This window comes from Psammomys obesus, unplaced genomic scaffold (assembly GCF_907164565.1).
Source record: "Psammomys obesus unplaced genomic scaffold, mPsaObe1.curated_primary_1811, whole genome shotgun sequence".
Classification (NCBI taxonomy): Eukaryota; Metazoa; Chordata; class Mammalia; order Rodentia; family Muridae; genus Psammomys; species Psammomys obesus.
The window spans coordinates 20,507,205-20,525,049 of NW_026596095.1; the positions used below are offsets into that span (position 1 = coordinate 20,507,205).

Consider the following 17,845-nt stretch of genomic DNA (forward strand, 5'->3'; position numbering starts at 1 on the left):
AGATAGATAGATAGATAGATAGATAGATAGATAGATAGATAGATAGAATGTGATAGAAATCATAAATTTTTATAGTAGATTGAAGCACAGAGTATCAATGACTACTAATGACAGAAAAAAATAAACGAAATTATGTTTTCTCAGTAGAAAACAACCATTTTTAATTTTTAAAAAATTAATTAAAAATGCAGCCACTCCTGATGAGATCTGATAGAATAAGATCAGAAGGAAGGAGAGGGAGACCTCCCCTATCAGTGGACTTGGTGAGGGGCATTCGTGAAGAGAGGGAAGGTCGGATCAGGAGGGGAGGAGGGGGGGGTTTTGGGGGGATACAAATTGAATAAAGTGTAATTAATAAAAGTTTAAAAATTAAAAAAGAATTAAACCTTTGAATTTAGAGCTTTGAAACTGTTAGGTGGAAAAGGTAAACAAAATGCAGAAAAGTATGTAAAATATTTAACCATTCCCACAGGAATGTATGTATATTTTTTGTGTGATTTGTCATACAGAAAAAGACAGTTGTTACCAAGAGATAATGAAAACATGAGCAAGGTGGTTTGATAAGAGAGGGAAAAGGCTAAGTCATAATCTGGAGTATGGAGAGTACATTATATAATGATATAAATTCACAGGATGGAAGGGGAGGAGGACCTCCTCTACCAGTGGACTTGGAGAGGGGCATGGGAGGTGATGAAGGAGGGAGGGTGGGGTTGGGATGGAATGAGGGAGGGGGCTACAGCTGGGATACAAAGTGAATAAACTGTAATTAATATAAAAAATAAAAATTTAATTAAAAAATTAAAAAAATTATTGTGGAATATTTTATTATAGTCCTCCCATTCCTTAACTCCTCCTGGCTCCTCTCATACTATCCACCTAACTTCATGTTCTTTCTCTCTCTAAAAACAAAGAAAATCACAAAATAACCACCGCTACCACCAGTGGCCACAAACGAAAAGCTACCAAACCAAATGAAGAAGCACACAGAAGGCCAACTACCCCTGAGCATGAGGCCTTTCCCCGGAGTGTGGTCGGTGTACCCAGCGTCACTCCATCCGAGAAAACTGCTTTCCCTTCCCCTAGCGGATATCAGTTGCAAACATTCTTAGACACAAAATATCTTAAAACGATTCTAATTCAAATATAGATGACGGAGAAAGGTCTAACACTACAGCAGCGGTCAGGGTGACAAGGACGAGAAACTGCAGTTGGAGGGACACTGGGACACTCACCCCGGGACCAACAGCGATTCGGGAGCTGTGTGAACCGATGCGGTGGGGTAGAGGTAGCGCACCTGGTCCACAAGAGCCAGGAAGGCGTGGGGAAGATGGCATGGTGGGAAAGCTCTCGCCAGCTGTGTGGTTCTTGTACCCACACAAGAACAAGTTCAGGAGCATGTACACACACACACACACACACACACACACACACAGACACACACACACACAACCCCAAACAAAAAAGTAACTGAAAATTACGACACATATCAGCACTCTCTAAATATTTGTTGTGTTAACTGTTTCGGTTTTTTGCTATAATACTATTGCAGTTGTAATGAAATAATCCTTGATTTTTTTTTTTTTGGAAAAACATACTAACCTGCTTTTAAAACATGTTAGATTTTTAACAACACACTTTTGAGAAATTGACGCTTCGGCTGCCTTCATGCTGATGTAGGCTGAGAATTTATGCCAGTTCTGGAAAATAACATCGGAGGGTTATGTCTGAGTGGCAAAACTCATGCAACAGGAGGAAATGAAACACTTGGTGAGATTCTACACCTCCAGGGCCCACCACACAGAGAGGTCACGAGAGTGTTCTACCTAAGATAAACTGGCTCCGTCTTCGGGTTTTTCCAGTCTAACTCTCTTTTGTAACCTGAATCCAATGAATGCTTCAACCGTTCAGGCTCATCCCAGTGATTTTCTCTCCTTTTCATCATCCTGCATGCCCAGGAGAGCCTCATGCCTGGCCTGGCCTCACCAGCTTCAATCCCACTGTCAGATCTTACAACGGGAATATGTCACTGGCTCTCGTGCCTCTGTTTGCCTTGGTGATATTCACTGGACAAAACTGCAGCTCTGGCTAAATCTACACACTCAGCTCTCTGCATCTGCATGGTGTGGCTGAATATGGGTAAGAAAATTGACTGTTACCAACTTGGATTTGTGACCTTGAACTTCAAATGACCCCAAAGTACTGGCAAGGAGTCAAGCTGTACATCTCAGTCCTTTCTTCCATCCTCCTTTACCAACATTCCGAACCTCTTTCCTCATTTTGGCACCTTCCCTCACATCCCCTCAGAGAGAAGCCTCACTCCCACTTCTCTGAGAGCTGCATCAGTTATAAACAGGTTTCCACAAACACCTGTCTTTCTATCAACTCATAGTCATGAAATCCTGGGCTTGCTTTGCCATTGTAGATGAGCTCTGTCTCTGTAAAGCTTTACTGAACTTTGTAATTACAAACTGGATGTTTCTCCCTCCTAACTGTTTGAAAAAATCTGCTTCACTTTGAGGTGAAAATATGCTGCTATTGCTCCTATTTTCTACTATATACATGCATACCACACACATACACACATACACACACACAGACACCCATCTATACCACATGCATGCACACCTCTCCACACATGCATATATGCACATATATAGACAGACAAAACACGTGCACAACCTCATGCAATATGCAAAAAGTCAATAGCCTTTCTACGTACCAACAGTGAACTGGCCTGCGAAGAAATCATTTTTTTTTTAAATCTCAATTTTAATAGCTTTAAAAAAAATAACAAAACTCCCAAGGAATAAGACTAGCAAAAGAGATAAATGATACCCACGATGAAAGCATTAAAGCACTGAAGAAAATGAAGAAAGACCACACAAGATGGAGAGACCTCCCATGCTCTTTCAGTATTGTGAAATGGCCAGATGTCCACACGTTAAAGAATGAAACTTGATTCATTCTTTATGAATGAATCTCACGAGGCACAAAAATCAATTCAAAATGCACTAAAGACCTTAAAATAAGACATGAAACAATGAAATCTAAAGAAAAAAACAATCCAGGTAAAATACTTCAACCCATGGGTATAGGCAAGGTCTTTCTGAAAAGGGCTCCAATAGCACAGGAAATAATCCCAAGAGTTGATAAATAGGGTTACATAAATTTAAAGTATTCTGTAAAGCAAAGGAAATACTCACCAAAGTGAAAACTGTCTACAGAATGGGGGCAACCGTGCCCTGTATACATTAGATGAGGTTTAATACCTAAACTATATAAATAACTACAAAAATAAATACCACCCCAAATCATCCAATCAATGAGTGAGCAAATGAACCTAATCATGGATTCCCAAAAGAAGACTCACCAGTCAGCATCACCAGTCAGCATTGGGAAAAGTTTTTAGCATACTCAGCCATCAGGAAAGTGCAATCTAAAACTGTTTGAGATCATAACTCATTCAGTCAGAATAGCTACCAAGCAAAATGACAACCAATGCTAGCGAGGATGTGGGGGAGAGGAACCATTATTTACTGCTGATTGGAATGTGAACTCCAAAGCCACTATGAAAATCAATGTGGAAGGTCTTCAGAACCTAGAACTACAGCTAGTACATAGTCCAGTTATACCACTGAGTCAATTATACCATGGAGAGACTTTGTCTTCCTGTGTTTACTGATGCAATAATCACAATAGCAAACTAACTAACTAACTAACTAACTAACTAACTAACTAACTAACTAACTAACTAAAATGAAACAAAAACAATGTCAACAAAAATGATGGCTTTATCCAGATGTCTGGATAAAGAAAATGTGGTAGAGGCTCAGGTTTGATCATGGAGTTTAAGATAGAAGCCACAAGATTGTTCAAGTTTGAGGCCAGCCTGGTCTATATAGCAAGTTCCATGCTAGCCAGGATTATATAGTGCTCTAGTTTTCTGACCAAAACCAAGTGGGAAGGAAAGGGTCTGATAGAGCTTATACAGTCTATCACACAGGGAAGCTAAGGCAGAAATCGAAGCAGGAACCCGGAGTTAATGAAAGTTTTGGTTTCTTTGTAAATTCAGTTATGTTACATAAATATGTTTTTGTTCTAATCCCAAGTGTGGGATTTCAGTTGGGATATAGTTTGTCCACACCTGTTAATTGTCTCATGTGGAAGGTGGCTTTTGCCAGCTGGTGAAGGCTTTCCAGGAGCAGCATGGAAAGGGGTGTGGTCTAGGGCTCTGAGGATATAAATATAAGAGGTGAGAAAGAGGTGACATGGGGTTTGGTGTTGGCCTGTGGCATATAGCAGTTTGGAGAGACCAGAGATGGACTGTGTGGCTGTTTGGAGCAGACAGACTGAGGGCAGCAGCATGGAGCAGACAATCCAGAAAACAGGCAATCCAGAAAGCATAATAACTAAAAAAATAAAGATGACAGCATCACAGCAAACATGGTACACTTTTTAAATGAATGAAGAATGTTCACATGTAACAGACTAGCAAAGTGTGAAACTATAATACTGAGCACTAAACAGGAGAGGTGTATGACTGGTCCTTGGGCTGTTGGTAGAATCAAAAGTTGGTACAACTTCATAAAAAATTTCATGATACATAGATATTAAAATTTAGAGCCATTTTCAAAAGAAGGGAGCGTGGCGATAGTCTAACTATCTGTCAACCTTTTGGTTAGTCCGAAGCTATGGCCTGAGTGTGTTCTCATGAAGTGTTTCTCTGTTGAAAGTTTGGCCACCAGTGTGACTGTATCAAAAGATAATAGAAGCTTAAGAAAAAGAGGCAAACAGGATGGAGCTATTGGGTTGCTAGGGGATTCGTGGGGCTCCCAGGGTAAGCTCTCTGCAGGGGAAGTGCCCCCTGCCCTTCTCTGAACGCCTGGATGTGATAGCTCCTGCTACAATGCCATCTTGAACGTTATTATGCAGCCAATGGACACTCTCTGAAGACTAAACACATGGAGGCCCCTGACACTGGGTTTTCACAATGAAAACCTAACTGAGACTAACTTCCTTTATTTATGAAGTTTTGTGCATCTTGATATAGCAACAAAAAATGAATTAACATATCCTGTCATTGTAGAAGAGCAACCAAGCTACCTTGAGTATATAAAATAGATTACCAAATATAAAATATCTTGCAATCTGTCTTGCCTGAAGTTCTACTTTAACAGTACTACTTTACAATCCTGGCCCATCTGCATGGTAAATGATATTCATGATCAGATTTAAAAAAAAAAAAAACAATTATAAATTGTATTTTCGACTAGCTGTGCACTGTAAACATTTCTTCGTTGTATGGCTTTTGTGATTTTTCTATATTTTTATTATCAAAAGAAAATAGATTTAACAAATAATGCTATAATGATTTACAAAGAATAACATAAGGATCTTTGACAGCAGGTTTAGTTCCTTCTCATACATTCAGCAAATACCTCAAATGTCTACTTTCCAGAGGCCATCTTACTTAGTGGAGACAGATTGGAACACAAGATCTAAAGCCAAAGGAAAACACAGACACGTGAAATGATTCAAATATACAAGAAAGGCGCAAATACAGAGCAGCATGCCATGTTCTCACAGTTATCTCAGACTACTGGGTAAGCTCATGTGTTTGAGTGTCAGAAAAGATAAGACAAATACAAAAATTTACTCATTCAAATGATCATTATAACTGTAGATATACAAAAATATGTTTTGTTCAAGTTCCCCCCTCAAAAAGAAAAAGAAAAAGAAAAAAAACAAAACACCAACAGTCAATCAAAGAAACTAACAAACAAAACCTTCCTCAGTTCTGCCACCCCTGAGATAGCGCAATTTCCATCGTTGGCGCCCCCTGGTGTTGAGTCGGTTAGCAAATTCTCAAGTGATTTTGCTGTTAAGATCAGAAAAGAGGACATAAAAAAAGTTTCTTGAAGAAATGACAACACTTCTTCCTTCAAAAAGGCCCCCCTGAATGATAATCTCCCTAGCTGCTGAAAAAGCATTTGATAAAATCCAGCACTCATTTATGTTTAATGTCCTGGAGAGATCAGAGATACAAGGCACATATCTAAACATAGTAAAGGCAATACAGAGCAAGCTTGTAGCCAACATCAAACTAAACGGAGAGAAACAAAAATCAATCCCACTGAAATCAGGGACAAGTGATGCCCACTCTCTCCATATCTCTTCAACATAGTTCTTGAAGTCCTTGCTAGAGCAATAAGACAATTAAAGGAGATCAAGGGGATTCCAATCGGAAAGAAGTTAAAGTATCACTATTTGCAGATGATATAATAGTATCATGAGTGACCCCATGATAAACACCTTCAGTAAAGTGGCTGGATACAAAATTAACTAAAAAAAATCGGTATATAAAAGACAAATGGGATAAGAAAGAAATTAGGCAAACAGCACCCTTCACAACAGCAACAAAAGACATAAAGTTTGGTGTAACTCTAACCAAGCAAGTGAAAGACTTGTATGAAAAAACTTCCAGTCTCTGAAGAAAGAAATAAAAGAAGATATCAGAAGATGGAAAGATCTCCCATGCTCATGACTCTGCAGGATTAACATAGTTAAAATGACCATCTTAGCAAAAGCAACCTACAGATTCAATGCAATTCCCATCAAATTATGAACACAATTCTTTACAGACCTTGAAAGAAAAATTCTCAACTTCATATGGAAAAACAAAAAACCCAGAATAGCTAAAAACAAACAAACAAACAAAAAACAAGTTCTCTACAATAAAAGATCTTCTGGAGGTATCTCCATCCCTGATCTTCAGCTGTACTATAGAGCAACAATAATAAAAATAATAATAAATGGAATCCAATAGAAGACCCAGAAATAAACCCACACACTTATGGACACCTGATCTTTGACAAAGATGCCAAAACCATACAATTGAAAAAAAAAATAGCATCTTCAACAAATGGTGCTGGTCTAACTGGAAGTCTACATGTAGAAAATGCAAATAGATCCATACTTATCACCTTGCACAAAACTAAAATCCAAGAGGATCAAAGACCTCAATATAAAACCAGACACACTAAACTGCTTAGAAGAAAAAGTGGGGAAAGCCTAGAACTCATTGGCACAGGAGACACTTCCTGAACAGAATACCAACAGCACAGGCTCTAAGAGCAACAGTCAATAAATGGGACCTCGTGAAACTGAAAAGCTTCTGTAAAGCAAAGGACACTGTCATCAGAACAAAACAACAGCCTACAGATTGGAAAAGGATCTTCACCAACCCTATATCTGACAGAGCACTAATATCCAGAATATATAAAGAACTAAAAAGGTTAAAATACAGCAAATCAAGTAATCCAATTAAAAATGGGATACAGAGCTAAATGGAGAATTCTCTGTAGAGGACTATCAAACAGCAGAGAAACACTTAAAGACATGCTCGACATCCTTAGTCAAAACGACCCTGGGATTTCACCTTACACTCATCAGAATGGCTAAGATAAAAAACTCAAGTGACAACACATGCTAGAAAGGATGTGGAGAAAGGGGAACCCTCCTCAATTGCTGGTGGGAATGAAAACTTGTACAACCACTTTGGAAATCAATCTGGCGCTTTCTCAGATAATTAGGAATAGCGCTACCTCAAGATCCAGCTACACCACTCCTGGGCATATACTCAAAATATGCTCAAGTATACAACAAAGACAGTTGCTCAACCTTGTTTGTAGCAGCTTTATTTGTAATAGCCAGAATCCGGAAACAATCCAGATGTCCCTCAACCGAGGTATGGATTCAGAAATTATGGTATATTTACACAATGAAATACTACTCAGCAATTAAAAACAAGGAAACCATGAAATTTGCAGGCAAATGGAGGGATCATCATGAGAAGCAGAAAGACACACATGATATATACTCACTTGTAAGTGGATGCTAGACATATAATGTAGGATAATCATACTAAAAGCTGTACAGGTGAAGAAGCTAAGAAAAAAAGGAGAACCTTGGGTAAGAGGCTCAATCCTCATTCAGAAAGGCAAAGGGGATGGACATCAGAAGAGGGAGAAAACAGGGACTAGGACAGGAGCCTACCATATAGGGTCTCTGAAAGACTCTACCCTGTAGGGTATTAAAGCAGAGGCTGAGACTCATAGCCAAACTTTGGGCAGAATGCAGGGAATCATATGAAAGAAGGGGGAGATAGAAAGACCTGGAGGGGACAGGTGCTCCACAGGAGAGCAATAGAAACAAGAAATCTGGACCCAGGAGTCTTTTCTGAGACTGAAACTCCAACCAAGGACCATGCATGGAGATAACCTAGAACCCCTGCTCTGATGTAACCAATGGCAGTTCAGTGTCCAAGTGTGTGTCCTAGTAAGGGGAACAGGAACTGTCTCTGACATGAACTCAGTGGCTGGCTCTTTGATCACCTCCCCATTGTGGGTGCACCCTTGCCTGGCCACAGGGGAAGACAATGTAGACAGTCCTGATGAAACCTGATAGGCTAGAGCCAGATGGAAGGAGAGGAGCGACATTGGAGGAGAAGAGGGAAGGAGAATGGGACTAGGGAGGGGGCTTCGGTGTCACGCACAGCCCTCGCCGATAAGGACGACGCAGCAACAACGGATTTGTCCAGCAGCAACTTTATTGTGAGGCTCTTAACAGCAGATGGAGAAGGACCCCGAACCCTGTGTGCGTTCTGCTTAAGTAGCCAGCAGGGTGACTTGTTCGTCTGTAATTGGTGCTCCACACAAAACCCAATTAGCATGTGGTCTCCAAATGGAGGACCACACAAGCCTACATTAGCATAAGGCGGCGCATGCGCAGATCGCAAAACAATGCTGGCAAGAACCAGGAAGCAGGAAACCGGCGCCATCTTGTAATGGCGGGAGTGGCTCCCGACACTTCGGCTGGGATACAAAGTGAGTAAATTGTAATAAATGAAAAAATAAATTTAAAAAAGCACCCTGAAAATCTGCCTTCCCCAAGGCTTTTCTTTCACTTCTTAAATTCACGGAAGCAGTCAATGTGGGGACACATGACAGACCTGTATCTTCACTGATAAATGTCCATGGTGTTCAGACTACCGCAGCCAATAGATGGAGGGAAAACAGCTTTATTTTCATAATTACTAGAAAACACCAACCAATTCAGTTTTAAAATTTGTACCATGTTTTTTTTTTCTTCTTCTAGAAGTATTGTATTGGGTTAGGTTTAGTAGTTTTTAAGTATTTCTCTATTCTGACATCCAAACCAATAAATAATTTCTATTGAAATACTGAACTCTATTGAAATACTCATTCTGTTGAATAAGTATTTAGTTGAAAGCAAATGTATAACAAATGCAAAATAAAAGAATAAAATACTGGGGAAAGTACAGTATAACTATAATTGCATTATAGTTAGTAAAATTCCATCAAGACTTGATATAAAAATCACAAACTATTGAGAAAAGTACAACTCTCTAGAAATTGAAATAGAGTACATGAAAATATATATATAGGAAAATACATTTTTACTTACTATACTACTTGTGATTGTCAGGTTCATTGTCACAATTGTAGGAACTATTACAAGTATTACTTTGGAATTAAAATGTACAAATGTAAAGAGCAACTTATAGAAAATATTCAAGTAAGATATGTTGCTTGGAAACAATTAAACAAGTGATGAATGAAGTTTAAAAAAACAACACCAGCCCCTCTCAGTGGACTCAGAAGGTAGCAGGGAGGAGATGAGAGAGGGAGATGAGGATTGGGAGGGAAAGAGGGAGAGGGCTACAGCTGGGATAGAAGTGAATGTATAAAAAATATTTAAAAAAAAATATATATATATATAACACCAGGGTGGGATTGGGAGAGGAGGAGGGAGCTACCAGGGGGGAGGGTACAAAGTGAATAAACTGTAATAAATAAATAAATTAATTAATTAATTAAAAAAACATTGTAAGAGAAATTTTGTTTATAAGAATTTTTCTGAAGAAGTAGTTGCAAAAAATAGAAAAAGATATGCAGAAGGATTTATTGCAAGTTTGTTTTTCTAGTAAAAGCAAATTTGGAAACTGCTTCATTGTTCCTTGTTCAAGAGCTAATAAAAAGCATAGAGCATCCATGTAAAGACAATATTACAGGATCATTTACGTATTGGCCTATTTCTGTACATACTGACCAGAACGATTGCCAAGTAAAAATCATGAAAGGAAGAACCGTGATATGTTCCTGTAAAGTTTTCTAGGGTGTTGAGTATGCACTGAAATCTACAAAGGTGTAAATCAAGTAAAATTTGCTTATCTCTCTTATAGGTGTGAATGTGAAAGAGTAGCACTTTTTACGTTCAACCTTCTGTGTCATTCATATTTTGCAGTGAGCATGTAAATTTTTCATTACCAGAAAACACATCACTCTGCATGTTTAAACCTAGTTAATGAATGCAAGTAAATAATTTTTATCACCAAGTTACTCTGCAGCTTATTGGATTATACTTACAAACAACTAACAGAGTCATTCCAAACTGCTTAACAGTTCATTTGTATAATTAGCCAGGCAGAGCGTTTAGCTGACAGTATGTGGGGTTAGAAACTATCTGAAGGGACAGGCAACAAATGCAGCATATTGAAGGATCATTGTGATTAGGTGCCATGGTTATGTTTGTTGTTGTTGTTTGTGGGTTTTTCTCCTCTTTTAGTTTGATAGTGGTTTTTTGCTTGTCTGTTTTAATAAACATGACACAAGCTGGCGTCATCTGAGAAGAGAGAAAGTGCTGTCATCAGACTGGCCTGTAGAGAGCCAGTGGGGGGTTTTCTTGATTGATTATTGCTGTGGGAGAGCCCAGCTCACTGTAGGTGGTACCTGGGTGGTAGGAGAAAGCAGGGCGAGCATTCCACAGAGAGCAAGCCAGTAAGCAGCACTCCTCCATGTCCTCCATTTCAGTTCCTGCCCCCAGGTTCCTGCCTTAAGTTCCTGCTCTGAGCTTCCTGAATATGGATGGCAACATGGACATGCACATAAGACGTATAATCCCTTCTCTGCCTAAGTTGTGTTTGCTCATAGTGTTTTATCACAGCAATAGAATTGGGAGGCTGAGTGGCTGGAGAAAATGACATGTGTGTAGTTTGTTACTTTTCTGCTCAACATGGCACATGCTGCTTTGCAGCTATGATAATGATTACTAATGAACCTCAAAATGCCCGAGAGGAGAGAACCAATCAGCACTTGCAGTTCTCTGTGATCACTAACAGTGCTCATATTTCTGTGTAAAATAAAATGTTCTGATTAATTGTAGATTTAGCAAATAACCTAAGTTAGTTAGACACAAAAATTTCTTTTCTTCTGATTCTTCTTCTGCTGCTGCTTTTTTTTTTTTTTTTTTTGTCCTTTTAAGAAAATTTGACTTACAAGTCTGGAAGCCTAGTGATAACTGTTGGGGAGCATGCCTGCAAGGAATTTCAGCACTAGTTGATAAAGCAAATGAATAAATAGGAAAGAAATAAAATAGATTATAATGTGTTGAAATAAGTTGGGAGTAAAGTCAGAATTTAAATGCAGTTCTCTGTGATCACAGTAGTTAAGAATAAAGCCATTGTTGTTTTTTTTTCTATAATGATAGAGATTGTATGTCACTTTTAGACAGATTTTTGTTCTGTAACAAGATACCTAAATATGATTGCCCCAGCTCTATAAATGAGAATGAAAATACTTTGGAAACTAAAACTTGAGACATTGTGGGAGAGTAAAAATGATAAGGAGACCAACTATGGTAGCAGTGAGGAAAGTCACCACATGGGTGAGTCTGTGAGTCTCAGGTACAGAACTAGGCTACCACACATGTCCATGGACTATTCCACGTGCTTTCCTGACACAAGAGTTGGGGCTGGAGGAAGAATATGTGAACCTAAGCAAAGACATTGGAACTTGGGTGACCTATGGAGTCTGGCCGTTAAATAGACCCAAGGACTTTCTTTCAGAATATGTCAGGTTGGCACTCTTCAGTGATGATACCATAAGCTGTAGGAAGAAACAATTCTTGGGGTTCATGTTTGCTATGGCTTTTATCTAGTGTATGTTCCCTTCAAGAGCCCCTGTGCTTTTAAAACCACTGTCCCAAGCTTGGTCCTTTTAGAAGGCAGTTTAAACATTTAGGGAGTGAGGTTTAGTGAAGGTGCTTAGATCAGTGAGGGTAGCCTTGAAGACACTTGGTTGTCTCTTCTTTGCTCTCTTTCTATACTTGGTCATAAATGTGTCTTAGTTACTTTTCTGTGGCTGTGATAAAATACTCTGACAAAAATAACTTAGGGGAGAAAGGGTTAAGTTGGCTCGCAGTTCAAGTACGCCAGTCATGGTGGGAAAGTCAAGGCAGAAGCCAAGGTGCTGATCACGTTGCGTCCAGTCAGTAAGCAGAGAGTAATGAATGTTCGTGCTTAGCTAACTCTTCCCATTTTATATGCTTTAGGATCGTAGCCAGGGAATGGTGCCACCCACAGTGGGTGGGGCTTACACCCCACTCACCTAATCAAGAAAATCCCTCACAGACATGTTTACTACAAGTCAAAACTAAAAATGCTTCATTAGGGTCTCATTTAACCCTTCCCAAATAAACAGCTCCAAGACCTTCAGCCAACCCCCCCCCCCCCCCGCACTATCTCCTGAGTTCTTGTCTCTGACAGATGGTCTTCCTAGTGCCTCACTGGAACTTCCATGTAAACACACTTCATGTCAACAACTCTACCTGTGTTCCAAAGCAATTCCTCTGCCTGCTGCTGATCCTGGCCATTTTGTTAATTCCCTTCCAGTGTTTTCTTCCTCTTCCTCTTCTTCTTCTTCTTCCTCTTTTTCCAATTGAATGATCTTCATTCTTCCATTTACCACCTGCCCAGAACCTTCAAAAATGTTGGGAATTGTTCATTACATCATTAAAATTTTCCATCATTATATTTCTACTGTGAAGTCTCCAATACTCAAGCCACTTGTAGCTGTGGCTATTAATCACCCTAAGTGTGACTATTTTGATTTTTTTTATATGTATAAAACATCTACATTTTGAGCAATCGTAAGGGAAACAGTGGCCATCTCTGACATGAACTCAGTGGCTGGTTCTCTGATCACCTTCCCTTGGTGGGTGTACCCTTGTCAGGCCACAGAGGAAGACAATGCAGCTAGTCCTGCTGAGACCTAATAGGCTCCGGTCAGATAGAATGGGAAGGAGACCTCCTCATTGTGGGCTAGAGGAAGGGCATAGGGGGAGAAGAAGGATGGAGGGTGGGCTCGGGAGGAGACAAGTGAGGGGACCACAGCCGGGATACAAATTGAATAAGTTGTAATAAATGATAATAATAGTATGATAATAATAATAATGAAAGAAAAATGTAAAGCAGCATTAATAACATATAGATTTCACACCAAAACGATAATTTGAGTGTACTGATTTAAAATAACTACATTCTTATTCACTCTCTCTGGTTTGAAAAATGTAACTCTTAGGATAATTTACATGCATACATGCTTCATGTTATATTTCTACTGGAAAGAAAAATAAGAAAAAAGTAATGTGAGGGGGGTAGAAAGATGACTTAAAGGTTAAGAGCACAGGCTCCTCTTCCAGAAGACCCTGGTTTGATTCCCAAAACCCACATGGAAACACATAACAATCTATAACTCCAGGTCCAGAGTATCTAATGCCCTCTCCAACTTCCATGGATACCAGGAACACAGACATATACAGGCACAATATATATACCCATAAAATAATAATAATAAAATACAAGATTAAAAACCTTATGTGATTTCAGATTTCATGTACTCCATGGTTACTGTATTCCAGGCATTAATCTTAGGACAATGAGTAAAATCTTTATTATGGAAGTTACATGGTAGTAAGTTGAAACAGAATACAGATTAGATAAATAGATAGACAGATAGATAGATAGATAGATAGATAGATAGATAGATAGATAGATAAATAGATAGATAGATAGATAGATAGACAGGCAGACAGATAGATACAAAATAATCAGAAAGCTGATACACTTTGTGCTATGGGGAAAAATTAAATGAGGCACATAGAGAGTGGGTTCTAGATGGTAATTGAGTAGAACTTTGTGAACTCATAGAACAAACATTGTGGACAACTGGGAAGAAGTCTTTAAATCTGAGCATGTGCAAAGAATGTGAGAAGGAGCTGGGCTTAGTAGCTGTGACCGCAGCAGTGAGACAGACATCCCTAGAGTGGAGTAGCTGAGCCTGAGCTGGAATCCTGAAGACAGAATGATAAAGAAGCCCTGAGGCTGGGGTTGAGAGATGGGGTATCATGCAGGGCCTTGACTTTGACTCTGAATTTCGTGCAAAGCCCTTGGGGAGTGTAGAACAGGGAGTGACAGTGCTTAGGGAGGTGAAAGAAGCCAAAGGCGACTCCCAAGTAGTGGTTTGGGTAGTTAGCAGGATGGAATGACCATTTACTGAGAAGGATCAGGCTGTCGGGACTGAAGGGATTGGTGACGTCCTGCCCTTCTCAGGGGCAGAAACAGTGCCAACATTCAGAGATTGGAGGAACCATATTTGTCTTGGGCTACAGTAAAGCTTCCTTTTAGTGGTGGCTTTTAGGGGTGAGTGAGGTTTTCATGGGGAGGAAAAAAGGATGGTAAGATCAGAGATGGAGAGACACATGAGGCTTGTTGGCCAGCCAGCTTCGCCAGTCAGAAACTTTCACAGTCAGCTACTTTGTCTCAGAAAGTAAGTTGAAGGGTGATCAAAGACAGTCAATGCTGACCACACACACATATACACGCACACGCACAAACTCACGCACATAGGTGCACACATACATGCACACAGGCACAAGCTCACAAAAATCAAGAAGGTAATAAGCCCTTTACACTGGAAGATTTTCATGGATGCCTACAGTCTTTTTCTCTCTCCTTCTCCACCATTCACGGCCCTGAAGGGTGGCTTTGTGCATTATGCAAACAAACTTCCTTTATCCTTCAATTTATGATCACGTAAAAGACACAGAAGAGAGATGAGAGCAGGTGGGGAGAGAGGCCAGAGTGACTGTTAATACAGCTCCTAAGAGGAACACTATGGTCTTCCCAGAGTCTTGAGACCAACTGTGCCCCTTGATGTGGGCAAGTGGGATCCTTCACTACCTCTTGTTTTACTTGCTGTAGCCTTGTATCAACCCTTGTAAAGTGTCTCTTTATTAAATTAATGTCAGGGACCTTAAGACTGTTATTCGTTTGGCACTGAAGCCATAATTGTATGCAACATAGAGAAGGAACTTCCAATCGGAGAATTTCACTAGACCTGTTCTCTAAGGTAGCTACTGGCTCCTGAGACACTACTTTCCCTCCAAAGGCAACAACAAGGATAATCTTTGCAGGTACATGCACTGATGCACTGACTGTGCAAACACACACACACACACACATAATTAAAAGTCATAAAACAAACTGGTAGTGGTAAAACATAATCCCAGCACTTGAAAAGCAGAGGCAGGTGAGCTCATGGCAAGCCTGTTCTATATAGTGAATTCCAGGATAGCCATAGAGACAGAGAGAGACCCTGTCTCAAAGAACAAAAATATTCTATGATGGTGATGATGGTGATAAATCAGAGCAACGGAAGAAATAAGATACTGAGAATGTGGGAGGAGAAAATGTGAGAGATGGCTAAGGCTGAGTCTGCTGGAAAGAGCAGGCATCCTCAGCCTCTGTTTACTAAACCTGTCTACATTAAGTCTACTAGGATTTAATGAGATATTTACTTATTTAAATATAAAAAGCACTTGTTTTATATTCTGGAGGAACTCCAGAAAAAATAACCAGCAAAAAGAGAAAATTGCTTAAATAAGTAAAGAGAGAAAAGGCTAAATACACAAAAATAACAAAACCTGAAGTCCCAGCAACTTGGGAACCATGTGGAACCCAGCAACTGGAGCTATATGAGATGGTGAAAGTGATTTTTCTATTGACCTTAGTAAACACAAAAAAACCTGGCACGCTTAACTGTTGGATTGTGGTTGTCACACCCACCCTGTCAGCAAAGTTTCCCAGCTCCCACGGAGGCAAAGTTCAGCACTACTGATAAACATTAACAACATTTCAAATGCCGGGTCTGAACTTGTGGGAAGTAAGCTTTCTGAAAATGCTGAACTAATTAGGATAAATTAAAGCTTAGAATTTTATGTTTTGGTTAATACACAATATTTCCCAAGGTCTTAAATTTTATTTGTTCAAAATGCAAAAATGCTGATCTTTATGACATTTTTATTTCTTTAGCTATAAAACGATCTCGGAAAATTGCGTGCTTTTCAAAGTCAAGACTCAATAATGTGCTCTTGCCATTTTGCAAGAAAAATGATCCTCAGTTTTAAATACACTCTAACTCATTGTTATTCCTGGTTTCTAAAATAAGAAACAACTTTACAACTGTGTAGAAGTGTAGAAAAATGTAGCCAGTTTATGTTCTCCATAACAATACATTTTAAAACTGTCCTGGTTCCTGCATTTGTCCAGTTAAGTAAGTCCACACTCAGCTTAGCTTAGCATGTGTTGGATTTGGTATTGGGAATCTTACACCTACTTTTTCCATGGAAAAATGACTAACCTTAAATATTTTATTAGAAATAATGTGTGTGAACTCATGGCTGGCTCTTTGATTACCTCTCCCTGAAGGGGAAGCAGCCTTGTCCGGCCACAGAGGAGGACAATGCAGCCATTCCTGATGAGACCTAAGAGGCTAGGGTCAGATGGAACGGGAGGAGGACCTCCCCTCCCTGCCCCTGGAGAGGGACATGGGAGGAGATGAGGGAGGAAGGGTGAGGTTGGGAGGGAATGACGGAGGGGGCTACAGCTGGGATACAAAATGAATGAACTATAATTAATATAAAAATAAAAATTAAAAAATAATATGTGACTGATTCCATATAATCTAGCCACTTTGTGCTTTAATTATGCATTTATTATTTATAATGAACACCTTAACTTGGCTTCCCTTTACCATTCAACATACTTTGTGTTGCTGTTCAAAATTACAGTTTTGTAAATCATGTCATTCCTTGTGTATCCTAAACTTTGTCATTAATTTCCTTTACCACAACTGACCTCACAATATCCCTGTGAGAAGTGTTTGTTAACTTCCGACCACTCTGTGCTAGAAGTGAGGTGTTCAGCCTTAAGCTGTATGATGGGTTAGGTTCCAATGGTTGCAGTTTATAGAGTGTCTTTTAGGATGAAGTGTGTTTCTTTGTCTCTATAATTAGAACAATTAAACATATCAATGATTTTTTTAACTTTATTACATTCATGTGCTTAACTTCCTAAACTCATGCATTTACATAAACTTGAATAGTAAGTAAACTTGAATAACTAAATTATTTCAAAAGATAAAAGCAATTCCAGCAGAGTGAGCATGGCGGCTCATGCTTTGAATTCCAGTGGCATTAAAAGCATCGGTGCTTTTAAAGGGTGGCAGAGACAGGAGGAACTCTATGAGTTCAAGTCCAGCCTGGGTTATATAATTAGATTCTGTAGATAGATAGATAGATAGATAGATAGATAGATAGATAGATACATGGATACATAGATTCATTGATAGATACATAGATACACAGACAGATACAATTTCAAAATTACTATTACTAAACATTTTAATAGTGATTCTTAATCAATCTGATCATATTAATTCTTAAATATGAACATTAGGGTTTTGCTTTATACCTTCAATATTCATCCTATTGTTAGATTGTTTTACTATTTTTAATTTGATATTTTACTAATTAAATAATATTTCTGGAGGTCATACTCACTCCTTGTTGATAGCTTGTAAAATTCTTTATTTAAATTCAGTTCTTTGCAAAATCCATATAATATGCATATAATTTCTAATCTCTG

The 17,845-nt window shown here is 39.1% G+C and overlaps 1 long non-coding RNA gene across 1 annotated transcript in view; it reads right to left on the minus strand.

Annotated features, from left to right (window-relative positions):
* Positions 1-17,845, minus strand: part of LOC129692076 (uncharacterized) — an 18,974-nt gene extending 1,129 nt beyond the window's left edge. The window contains exons 1-2 of the long non-coding RNA XR_008722615.1: positions 17,761-17,845; positions 12,688-12,838 (exon numbers count right to left, since the gene is read on the minus strand). This is a non-coding gene — a long non-coding RNA (uncharacterized LOC129692076). The remainder of the gene's footprint in view (positions 1-12,687; positions 12,839-17,760) is intronic.